This window comes from Arachis ipaensis, chromosome B1 (assembly GCF_059453495.1).
Source record: "Arachis ipaensis isolate K30076 ecotype BB chromosome B1, ASM5945349v1, whole genome shotgun sequence".
NCBI classification, from domain to species: domain Eukaryota; kingdom Viridiplantae; phylum Streptophyta; class Magnoliopsida; order Fabales; family Fabaceae; genus Arachis; species Arachis ipaensis.
This window is the reverse complement of record NC_142436.1, coordinates 73091334-73102110: the sequence shown is the minus strand read 5'-3', so window position 1 is coordinate 73102110 and position 10777 is coordinate 73091334. Positions and strand designations below refer to the sequence as shown.

The following is a 10777-nucleotide window of genomic DNA, read 5'->3' as shown; positions in this document are numbered from 1 at the left end:
ACCAATGGGATTGATCCTGAGGTCTACAGACTTATGCTCTTCCCTTTTGCTGTAAGAAACAGAGCTAGGACATCGTTGGACTCACAATCTAAAGAAAGCCTGAACTCTTGGGAAAAGCTAGTCAAAGCCTTCTTGGCAAAGTTCTTTCCACCTCAAAAATTGAGCAAGCTTAGAGTGGAAGTCCAAACCTTCAGATAGAAGGAAAGTGAATCCCTCTATGAAGCTTGGGAAAGATACAAGCAATTGATCAGAAGGTGTCCTTCTGACATGCTTTCTGAATGGAGCATCATAGGTATCTTCTATGATGGTCTGTTTGAACTGACCAAGATTTCATTGGACAGCTCTGCTGGAGGATCTCTTCATCTGAAGAAGACACCTGCAGAAGCTCAGGAACTCATTGAAATGGTTGCAAATAACCAATTCATGTACACTTCTGAAAGGAACCCTGTGAATAATGAGACAAATCAGAAGAAAGGAGTTCTTGAGATTGATACTCTGAATGCCATATTGGCTCAGAACAAAATATTGACTCAGCAAGTCAATATGATTTCTCAGAGTCTGTCTGGAATGCAAGCAGCAACAGGCAGTACCAAAGAAGCTTCATCTGAAGAAGAAGCTTATGATCCTGAGAACCCAGCAATGGAAGAGGTGAATTACATGGGAGAACCCTATGGAAACACCTATAATTCTTCATGGAGAAATCACCCAAATCTCTCATGGAATGACCAACAGAGGCCTCAACAAGGCTTCAACAACAGTAATGGTGGAAGAAATAGGTTTAACAATAGCAAGTCTTTTCCATCATCTTCTCAGCAACAAACAGAGAATTCTAAGCAGAGCCATTCTGACTTAGCAACCATAGTCTCTGATCTAATTAAAACCACTCAAAGTTTCATGACTGAAACAAGATCCTCCATTAGAAATTTGGAGGCATAAGTGGGTCAGCTGAGTAAGAAAATTACTGAACTCCCTCCTAGTACTCTCCCAAGCAATACAGAAGAGAATCCAAAAAGAGAGGGTAAGGCCATCAACATTACCCACTCGGCCGAACTTGGAGAGGAGGAAGAGGCAGTGATTCCACTGAGGAAGACCTCAATGGATGTCCACTGGCCTCCAAGGAGTTCCCTAATGAGGAATGATAAACCCCGATTTCGTGATTTATCTTGTGCTTATTTTGGGGGATTTTGTCACTTTTTCTCGCATTTATTCAATGAAATAGCATGGTTTTGTAATTCTTCCTTGAATTTTGCTTAAGTGTAAAAACATGCTTTTTAGGCCATAAATTGGTGATTTTAATTCACTTTAATTCCATTCGATGCCTTGATGTGTTTGATGAGTGATTTCAGGTCCATAAGGCAAGTATTGGATGGAAGAAATGAGGAGAAAAGCATACAAAAAGGGAGAATGCATGGAGAAACAAACATTGGGAATGCACCAAAGGACACGCACGCGCACCAGGAGCGCACGCGCACCAGGCGCGCACGCGCAAAAGTGATTTTGCCTATGGACGCACACACGTACATGCCGAGTCCACGCGGGTTGAGAATTTGCCAGCGACGCGCACGCGCACATGGCGCACACGCGCCGATACTCTCACGTGGCCCACTTGAAGGCAAAACGTTGGGGGCGATTTCTGAGCTGCCCAGGCCCAAATTCAACTTGTTTCTGAGTGTATTTCATGCAGAATTAAAGTCCAAGCAAGGGGGGAGCAATTAGTTTAGCCAACATGAGCCTTTAGTTAGTTTTCTAGAGAGAGAAGCTCCCTCTTCTCTCTAGAATTAGGTTAGGATTAGGTTAGATTATTTTAATTTCATGTTTAATTACTTTATCTCATCTTGTTTCTTCTATAATTTCTCCTTTCTACATCTTGATTCTCTTAGTTTTTATGTTAATTTCCCATTTTGCTCTCTCTTGTGATGATGACTCATGTTGGATTTCTTTACATTTAATGCAATTTTGATGTTGATGTTTCTTTAATTGATGAATTGAGTTGTGATCTCACTTTTCTTGCAATTGATAGTGGTAGATTTTAGCATCTTGCAATTTATAATGTTGATTTTCATTGCATTCTAAGTGTTTGATGAAATTCTCTCTTTAGTTCTTGAGTAGTTTTATCAACTCTTGGCCTAAGACAAGGGACTTGAGTGGTCTTGAGTTTTTGGATATAATGGATTTGGTAATTTGAGAACCCTGTGTGATCAATTTGAAGCCCATTAACGCTAACCCACTACTAAGCCAATTGGTAGGTAGGTTAGGACTTATGGGTGGATGTGATCAAGCCTGTTTGACATACTTCAAGTCTAGGAGTAAATGTTACGTACTTAAGGCTTCGAAAAGTAAACTTAATGGGTTGGCCTCTCATAATTGTCAATAATTGGTTTGTTAACTAGGATGGTGATCTCAAGTACCCAAGTCTTAGCCAAGAGTTCTTTATTTTGCTTTCTTTACTTACTCACTCAGTCTACTTCCTTGCCATCTTATAAACAAAACCCCCTTTTTAACCCATTATAGCCAATACGCATGCACTCCATTGGTTCCTAGGGAGACGACCCGGAGTCCAAATACTCCGATTTTCATTGGAGTTTGTTACTTGTGACAACCTAAATTTTTGTATGAAAGGACTATTGGTTGGTTTAGAAACTATACTTAACAACGAGACCTCATTAGATAAATTCTATACCACCGAGAATCACGATCATCAAAATGGCGCCGTTGCCGGGGATCCAATGGTGCTATGTTATTGGCTATTGTATATATTGTGAATAGCTTGAACTTTGGTTTGTTTGCCAGTTTTTACTAGTTAGGATTCTATTTTCTTTATTTCTTATTGCTCTTTGTTTTTATTTTCTATTTCATTATGAATTCTCATCCTTTTGGCTATTAGTGTAGTTCAAACTATATTGTAGGAAATGGAAGCTCCAATAAGGATATGCATCAAGGATTTGGGAATCAAGGATGGGAGGAACCTCAAGCTTATGAACAATCTTCATGGCAACAACCTCCTACGAACTCCTATGGGTATAATTCTGATCCTAATGTATACCAGTCCAATGTGTGTGATGACCCTTATTGTGGTTGTCAACCACAATCATCATATGCATGTGACCCCATTCCTCAATATAGCCACACGTCATACTCACAAGCCTCTCATCACCATTCAACTCTACATGACCATAACTCACACACACCATATCAACTATCATTAGAATCACATATAGAACAACCACCATCCCAATACCAATATTCCCAAGAACCACAAACTCCACATACACCACCTCAAGAACTTCACCAATATGAACCACCTTCTGATTACAACAATCTTCCCCTAACTGATGAATTCTCTCTTCCAACACCACCTCCCGATGAAGCCTTCATATTAGAACTGAGAGACCTTGAATCTCGCATCTTAAGGCGGCAAGAGGAGGATGAAACTAAGTTTAAGGAGCTAAGAGCAAAGATAGCTAGCATGGTAGAAGCCGTGAATCACCTAACGTCCCACCTGAGTTTATGCACCTTAAGTACCCCCATTGTTGAATGTGGAGAAACAGTCAAGGAGCTTAGTGAGGATATGAACTTGAAGCTTGGTGCACGAAATTGTGATCATCAATGGCGCCATCAACATGGTACGCTCAATTGTAATCTCAACTTTTTATCACAACTTCGCACAACTAACCAGCAAGTGCACTGGGTCGTCCAAGTAATAAACCTTACGTGAGTAAGGGTCGATCCCACGGAGATTGTTGGTATGAAGCAAGCTATGGTCACCTTGTAAATCTCAGTCAGGCGGATATCAAATAGTTATGGAGTTTTCGAAAATTAATAATAAAGTAAAGATAGAGACACTTATGTAAATCATTGGTGAGAATTTCAGATAAGCGTATAGAGATGCTTTTTGTTCCTCTGAACCTCTGCTTTCCTGCTATCTTCATCCAATCAGTCTTACTCCTTTCCAAGGCAAGCTTTATGTAAGGACATCACCGTTGTCAATGGCTACTTTTAATCCTCTCTGGAAAATGGTCCGATGCGCTGTCACTGCAAGGCTAATCGTTTGGAGGCATCACCCTTGCCAATGGCTGCATCCTATCCTCTTGTGAAAATGGTCCAAATGCTCTGTCACAGCACGGCTAATCATCTGAGGTTCTCGATCATGCTGGAATAGGATTCACCCTCCTTTTGCGTCTGTCACTACACCCAGCAATCGCGAGTTTGAAGTTTGTCACAGTCATTCAATCCCAGAGTCCTACTCAGAATACCACAGACAAGGTTTAGACTTTCCAGACTCTCATGAATGGCCATCCATGGGTTCTAACTTATACCACGAAGACATTTAATAACTCGGACTCGGGCCCCTGTATTAGATATCCAAGAGATATCCATCCAATCGAAGGTAGAACAGAAGTGGTTGTCAGGCATGCGTTCATAGGGAATGATGATGATTGTCACGTTCATCAAATTCAGGTTGAAGTGCGAATGAATATCTTAGAAGCGGAATAAGTTGAATTGAATAGAAAACAGTAGTACTTTGCATTATTTCATGAGGAACAGCAGAGCTCCACACCTTAATCTATGGAGTGCAGAAACTCTACCGTTTGAAAATACATAAGTGATGAAGGGTAGGCATGGCCGAATGGCCAGCCCCAAACGTGATCAATAGATCAAAATATAATCCAAAGATGTCTAATACAATAGTAAAAAGTCCTATTTATAATAAACTAGCTACTAGGGTTTACAGAAGTAAGTGATTCATGCATAAATCCACTTCTGGGGCCCACTTGGTGTGTGCTTGGGCTGAGCTTGAATGTTACACGTGCAGAGGCTCTTTCTGGAGTTGAACGCCAGGTTGTAACGTATTTCTGGTGTTCAACTCTGGTTTGTGACTTGTTTCTGGCGTTTAACTCCAGACAGCAGCGTAGAACTGGCTTTCAACGCCCTTTTACGTCGTCTAAACTCGTTCAAAGTATGGACTATTATACATTCCTGGAAAGCCCTGGATGTCTAATTTCCAACACAATTAGAAGCGCTTCATTTTGAGTTCTGTAGCTCCAGAAAATCCACTTTGAGTGCAGGGAGGTCAGAATCTAACAGCATCTGCAGTCCTTCTTCAACCTCTGAATCTGATTTTTGCTCAAGTCCCTCAATTTCAGCCAAGAAATACCTGAAATCATAGAAAAATACACAAACTCATAGTAAAGTCCAGAAATGTGAATTTAACATAAAAACTAATGAAAACATCCCTAAAAGTAACTAGATTCTACTAAAAACATACTAAAAACAATGCCAAAAAGCGTATAAATTATCCGCTCATCACAACACCAAACTTAAATTGTTGCTTGTCCCCAAGCAACTGAAAATCAAATAGGATAAAAAGAAGAGAATATACTATAAATTATCCTAGTTCAGTATGATGATTCTTGAACACAGCTATTTTATGAGTCTTGGCCGTCGCCCTACGCACTTTGTTTTCCAGTATTACCACCGGATACATAAATGCCACAGACACATAACTAGGTGAACCTTTTCAGATTGTGACTCAGCTTTGCTAAAGTCCCCAATTAGAGGTGTCCAGGGTTCTTAAGCACACTCTTTTTTTGCTTTGGACATTGACTTTAACCGCTCAGTCTCAAGTTTTCACTTGACACCTACACGCCACAAGCACATGGTTAGGGACAGCTTGGTTTAGCCTCTTAGTTCAGGATTTTATTTCTTTAGGCCCTCCTATCCACTGATGCTCAAAGCCTTGGGATCCTTTTTATTTACCCTTGCCTTTTGGTTTTAAGGGTTACTGGCTTTTTTGCTCTTGGCTCTTGGTTTTAAGAGCTTTTGGCTTTTTCTGCTTGCTTTTTCTTTTTCTATTTTTTTTGCCTATTTTTTTTTTCTGCAAGCTTTGTTCTTTGCTGCTTTTTCTTGCTTCAAGAATCATTTTTATGATTTTTCAGATTATCAAATAACATATCTCCTTGTCATCATTCTTTCAAGAGCCAACATATTTAACATCCTTAAACAACAACTTCAAAAGACATATGCACTGTTCAAGCATTCACTCAGAAAATAAAAAGTATTGTCACCACATCAATATAATTAAACTAAGTTCAAGGATAAATTCGAAACTCATGTACTTCTTGTTCTTTTGAATTAAAACATTTTTCATTTAAGAGAGGTGATGGATTCATAGGACATTCATAACTTTAAAACAAAGTTACTAAATCTAATGATCATGTAATGAAGACACAAACATGGATAAGCACTTAACATAGAAAACGAAAAACAGAGAAAGTAAGAACAAGGAATGAGTCCACCTTAGTGATGGTGGCGTTTCCTTCTTGAGGAACCAATGATGTCCTTGAGCTCTTCTATGTCTCTTCCTTGTCTTTGTTGCTCCTCCCTTATTGTTTTTTGATCTTCTCTTATTTCATGAAGGATGATGGGGTGCTCTTGATGTTCCACCCTTAATTGTCCCATGTTGGAACTTAATTCTCCTAGGGAGGTGTTGATTTGCTCCCAATAGTTTTGTGGAGGAAAATACATTTGAGGCATCTCCGGGATCTCATGGTGATGAGCTTCATGCGTCTTTTGAGATCCATGAATCGGCTCTCTTGCTTGCTCCATCCTTTTCTTAGTGATGGGCTTCTCTTCCTCAATGGGAATGTCTCCTTCTATGAAAGCTTCAGCTGAGTAACATAGATGGCAAATAAGATGAGGAAAAGCTAGCCTTGCCGCAGGAGAGGGCTTTTCGGCTATTTTGTAGAGTTCAAGAGAGATGACTTCATGAACTTCTACTTCCTCTCCAATCATGATGCTGTGAATCATGATGGCCCGATCCATAGTAACTTCGGATCGGTTGCTAGTGGGGATGATGGAGCGTTGTATGAACTCTAACCATCCTCCAGCTACAGTCTTGAGGTCCAGTCTTCTTAGTTGAACGGCTTGCCTTTGGAGTCAATCTTCCATTGAGCTCCTTCCACATATATGTCCATGAGAACTTGGTCCAACCTTTGATTAAAGTTGACCCTTCTAGTGTAGGGGCGTGCATCTCCTTGCATCATAGGCAAGTTGAATGCCAACCTCACATTTTCCGGACTAAAATCTAAGCATTTCTCCCGAACCATGGTGAGATAATTCTTTGGATTCGGGTTCTTACTTTGATCATGGTTCCTAGTGATCCGTGCATTGGCATAGAACTCTTGAACCATTAGGATGCCGACTTGTTGGATGGGTTTTGTTAGAACTTCCCAACCTCTTCTTTGGATTTCATGTCGGATCTCCGGATACTCATTCTTCTTGAGCTTGAAAGGGACCTCAGGGATCACCTTCTTCTTGGCCACAACATCATAGAAGTGGTCTTGATGAGCTTTGAAGATGAATCTTTCCATCTCTCATGACTCGGAGGTGGGAGCTTTTGTCTTCCCTTTCCCTTTTCTAGAGGATTCTCCGGTCTTAGGTGCCATCAATGGTAATGGAAAAACAAAAAGCTTATGCTTTTACCACACCAAACTTAGAATTTTTCTCGCTCTCGAGCAAGAGAAGAAAGAAGAGATGAAGAAGAAGAAGAAATGGAGGAGAGGGAGAAAGAGATGTGTTTCGGCTAAGAAGGGGAAGAGAGGGTTGTGTTGTGTGAAAATGAGGAAGAATGGAAGGTTATATATAGGGAAGGGAGGGGGTAAGTTTCGGCCATATAGGGTGGGTTATTGATTTTGAATTTTGAAGGTAGGTGGGGTTTATGAGGTAGGTTTATGGGGGAGAGTGGATGGATGTGAGTGGTGAAGTGGTGATAGGGAAGAGAGATTGAGGTGATTGGTGAAGAGTTTTGGGGAAGAGTGTTTATGGGATTGTATGGAAGAGGGATGAGAAGAAGTGAGTGGAGGTAGGTGGGGATCCTATGGGGTCCACAGATCCTGAGGTGTTCAAGGATTTACAACCTTGCACCAAATTAGGCATGCAAAATGCCCTTGCACACAACTCTGGGCGTTCAGCGCCAGATTGGTGCTTGTTCTGGGCGTTGAACGCCCATTTGTTGCCCATTTCTGGCGTTGAACGCCAGAACCATGCTTGTTCTGGGCGTTCAGCGCCAGCTCTTCTCCAGGGTGCAATTCTGGCGTTCAAACGCCCAGATGCTGCCCATTTTGGGCGTTCAGCGCCAGAACCATGCTCTGTTCTGGCGTTGAACGCCAGCCAGATGCTTCTTACTGGCGTTTAAATGCCAGTAAGGTCTTCCTTCAGGGTGTGATTTTTCTGCTGCTGTTTTTGATTCCGTTTTCAATTTTTATATTTATTTTGTGACTCCACATGATCATGAACCTAATAAAACATGAAAAACAATAAAAATAGAAATTAGATAAAAATTGGGTTGCCTCCCAACAAGCGCTTCTTTAATGTCAATAGCTTGACAGTGGGCTCTCATGGAGCCTCACAGATGTTCAGAGCATTGTTGAGACTCTCCAACACCAAACTTAGAGTTTGGTTGTGCCTCCCAACACCAAACTTAGAGTTTGACTATGGGGGCTCTGGTTGACTCTGCTTTGAGAGAAGCTTACTGTGCTTCCTCTCCATGGGTACAGAGAGAGATCCTTGAGTTTTAAACACAAGGGAGTCCTCATTCAATTGAAGGATCAATTCTCCTCTGTCCACATCAATCACAGCTCTTGCTGTGGCTAGGAAGGGTCTTCCAAGGATGATGAATTCATCCTCATCCTTCCTAGTATCTAGGACTATGAAATCAGCAGGGATGTAAAGGCCTTCAACCTTTACTAACACGTCCTCTACTTGTCCATAAGCCTGTTTTCTTGAATTGTCTGCCATCTCTAATGAGATTTTAGCAGCTTGCACCCTATAGATTCCCAGTTTCTCTATGACAGAGAGGGGCAAGAGGTTTATCCCTGAACCAAGGTCACACTGAGCCTTATCAAAGATCATGTTGCCTATGGTACAAGGTATTATGAACTTTCCAGGATCCTGTTTCTTCTGAGGCAATGTCAGTTGATCCAGATCACTCAGTTTATTAGTGAACAAGGGAGGTTCATCTTCCCAAGTCTCAACACCAAATAATTTGGCATTCAGCTTCATGATTGCACCAAGGTACTTAGTGACTTGCTCCTCAGTAACATCCTCATTCTCTTCAGAAGAGGAATACTCATCAGAGCTCATGAATGGCATAAGGAGGTTTAATGGAATCTCTATGGTCTCTAGATGAGCCTCAGATTCTTTTGGTTCCTCAGAGGGAAGCTCCTTATTGATCACTGGATGTCCCAGGAGGTCTTCCTCCTTGGGATTCACGTCCTCTCCTTCCCTTACAGGTTCGGCCATGGTGATTAATTCAATGGCCTTGCACTCTCCTTTTGGATTTTCTTCTGTATTGCTTGGGAGAGTACTAGGAGAGATTTCAGTGATCCTTTTACTCAGCTGGCCTACTTGTGCCTCCAAATTTCTAATGGAGGACCTTGTTTCATTCATGAAACTCACAGTGGCCTTGGATAGATCAGAGACTAAGTTTGCTAAATTAGAAGTATGTTGTTCAGAGTTCTCTGTCTGTTGCTGAGTGGATGATGGAAAAGGCTTGCTATTGCTAAACCTGTATCTTCCACCATTATTAAAGCCTTGTTGAAGCTTTTGATGATCCTTCCATGAGAGATTTGGATGATTTCTCCATGATGGATTATAGGTGTTTCCATAAGGTTCACCTAAGTAATTCACCTCTGCTATTGCAGGGTTTTCAGGATCATAAGCTTCTTCTTCAGAAGATGCCTCTTGAGTACTGTTGGATGCAGCTTGCATTCCATTCAGACTCTGAGAAATCATATTGAATTGCTGAGTCAATATTTTATTCTGAGCCAATACGGCATTCAAAGTATCAATTTCAAGAACTCCCTTCTTCATAGGCGTCCCATTACTCACAGGATTCCTCTCAGAAGTGTACATGAACTGGTTATTAGCAACCATGTCAATGAGTTCTTGAGCTTCTGCAGGCGTTTTCTTTAGGTGAATGGATCCACCTGCAGAAGTATCCAATGACATCTTAGATAACTCAGACAGACCATCATAGAATATATCCAGGATGGTCCATTCTGAAAGCATGTCAGAAGGATACTTTTTGGTCAGTCCTTTGTATCTCTCCCAAGCTTCATAGAGGGATTCACCTTCTTTCTGTCTGAAGGTTTGAACATCCACTCTAAGCTTACTCAGCTTTTGAGGAGGAAAGAACTTGGCTAAGAAAGCCTTGACCAGCTTATCCCAAGAGTTCAGGCTATCCTTAGGTTGAGAGTCCAACCATATTCTAGCTCTGTCTCTTACAGCAAAAGGGAAAAGCATGAGCCTGTAGACTTCAGGATCTACTCCATTAGTCTTAACAGTATCACATATCTACAAGATGAAAGTCCATGAAACTTGCAGTTCTACTGCATCAGAGAAACTAATTGAGGTTTCAGCTCAAAGTTGTTTGCTCCAATGGCAGGAATGGAGATGCTTCTTCCATGTAAATTGGAATTAGGTGCAGTAAAGTCACCCAGCATCCTCCTTGCATTATTATTATTTTCGGCTGCCATGTCCTCTTCTTGTTTGAAAATTTCTGAAAGGTTGTCTCTGGACTGTTGTATTTTAGCTTCTCTTAGTTTCCTTTTCAGAGTCCTTTCAGGTTCTGGATCTGCTTCAACAAGAATATTCTTGTCTTTGCTCCTGCTCATATGAAAAAAAGGGACAGAAAAATAATAATAATAATAATAGGGGTCCTTTTTACTACAGTATAGAGGTCCCTGTGTGAATAGAAGAAAAGAAGAAGAGAAAATCT

The 10777-nt window shown here is 41.1% G+C and overlaps 1 non-coding gene across 1 annotated transcript; it reads left to right on the top strand.

Moving 5' to 3' along the window:
• Positions 1–10062: 10062 nt before the first annotated feature.
• Positions 10063–10170, top strand: LOC148577017 (small nucleolar RNA R71). The gene has a single exon (XR_015902923.1). It is a non-coding gene; the product is annotated as a small nucleolar RNA R71 (small nucleolar RNA).
• The last annotated feature ends 607 nt before the right edge of the window (positions 10171–10777 follow it).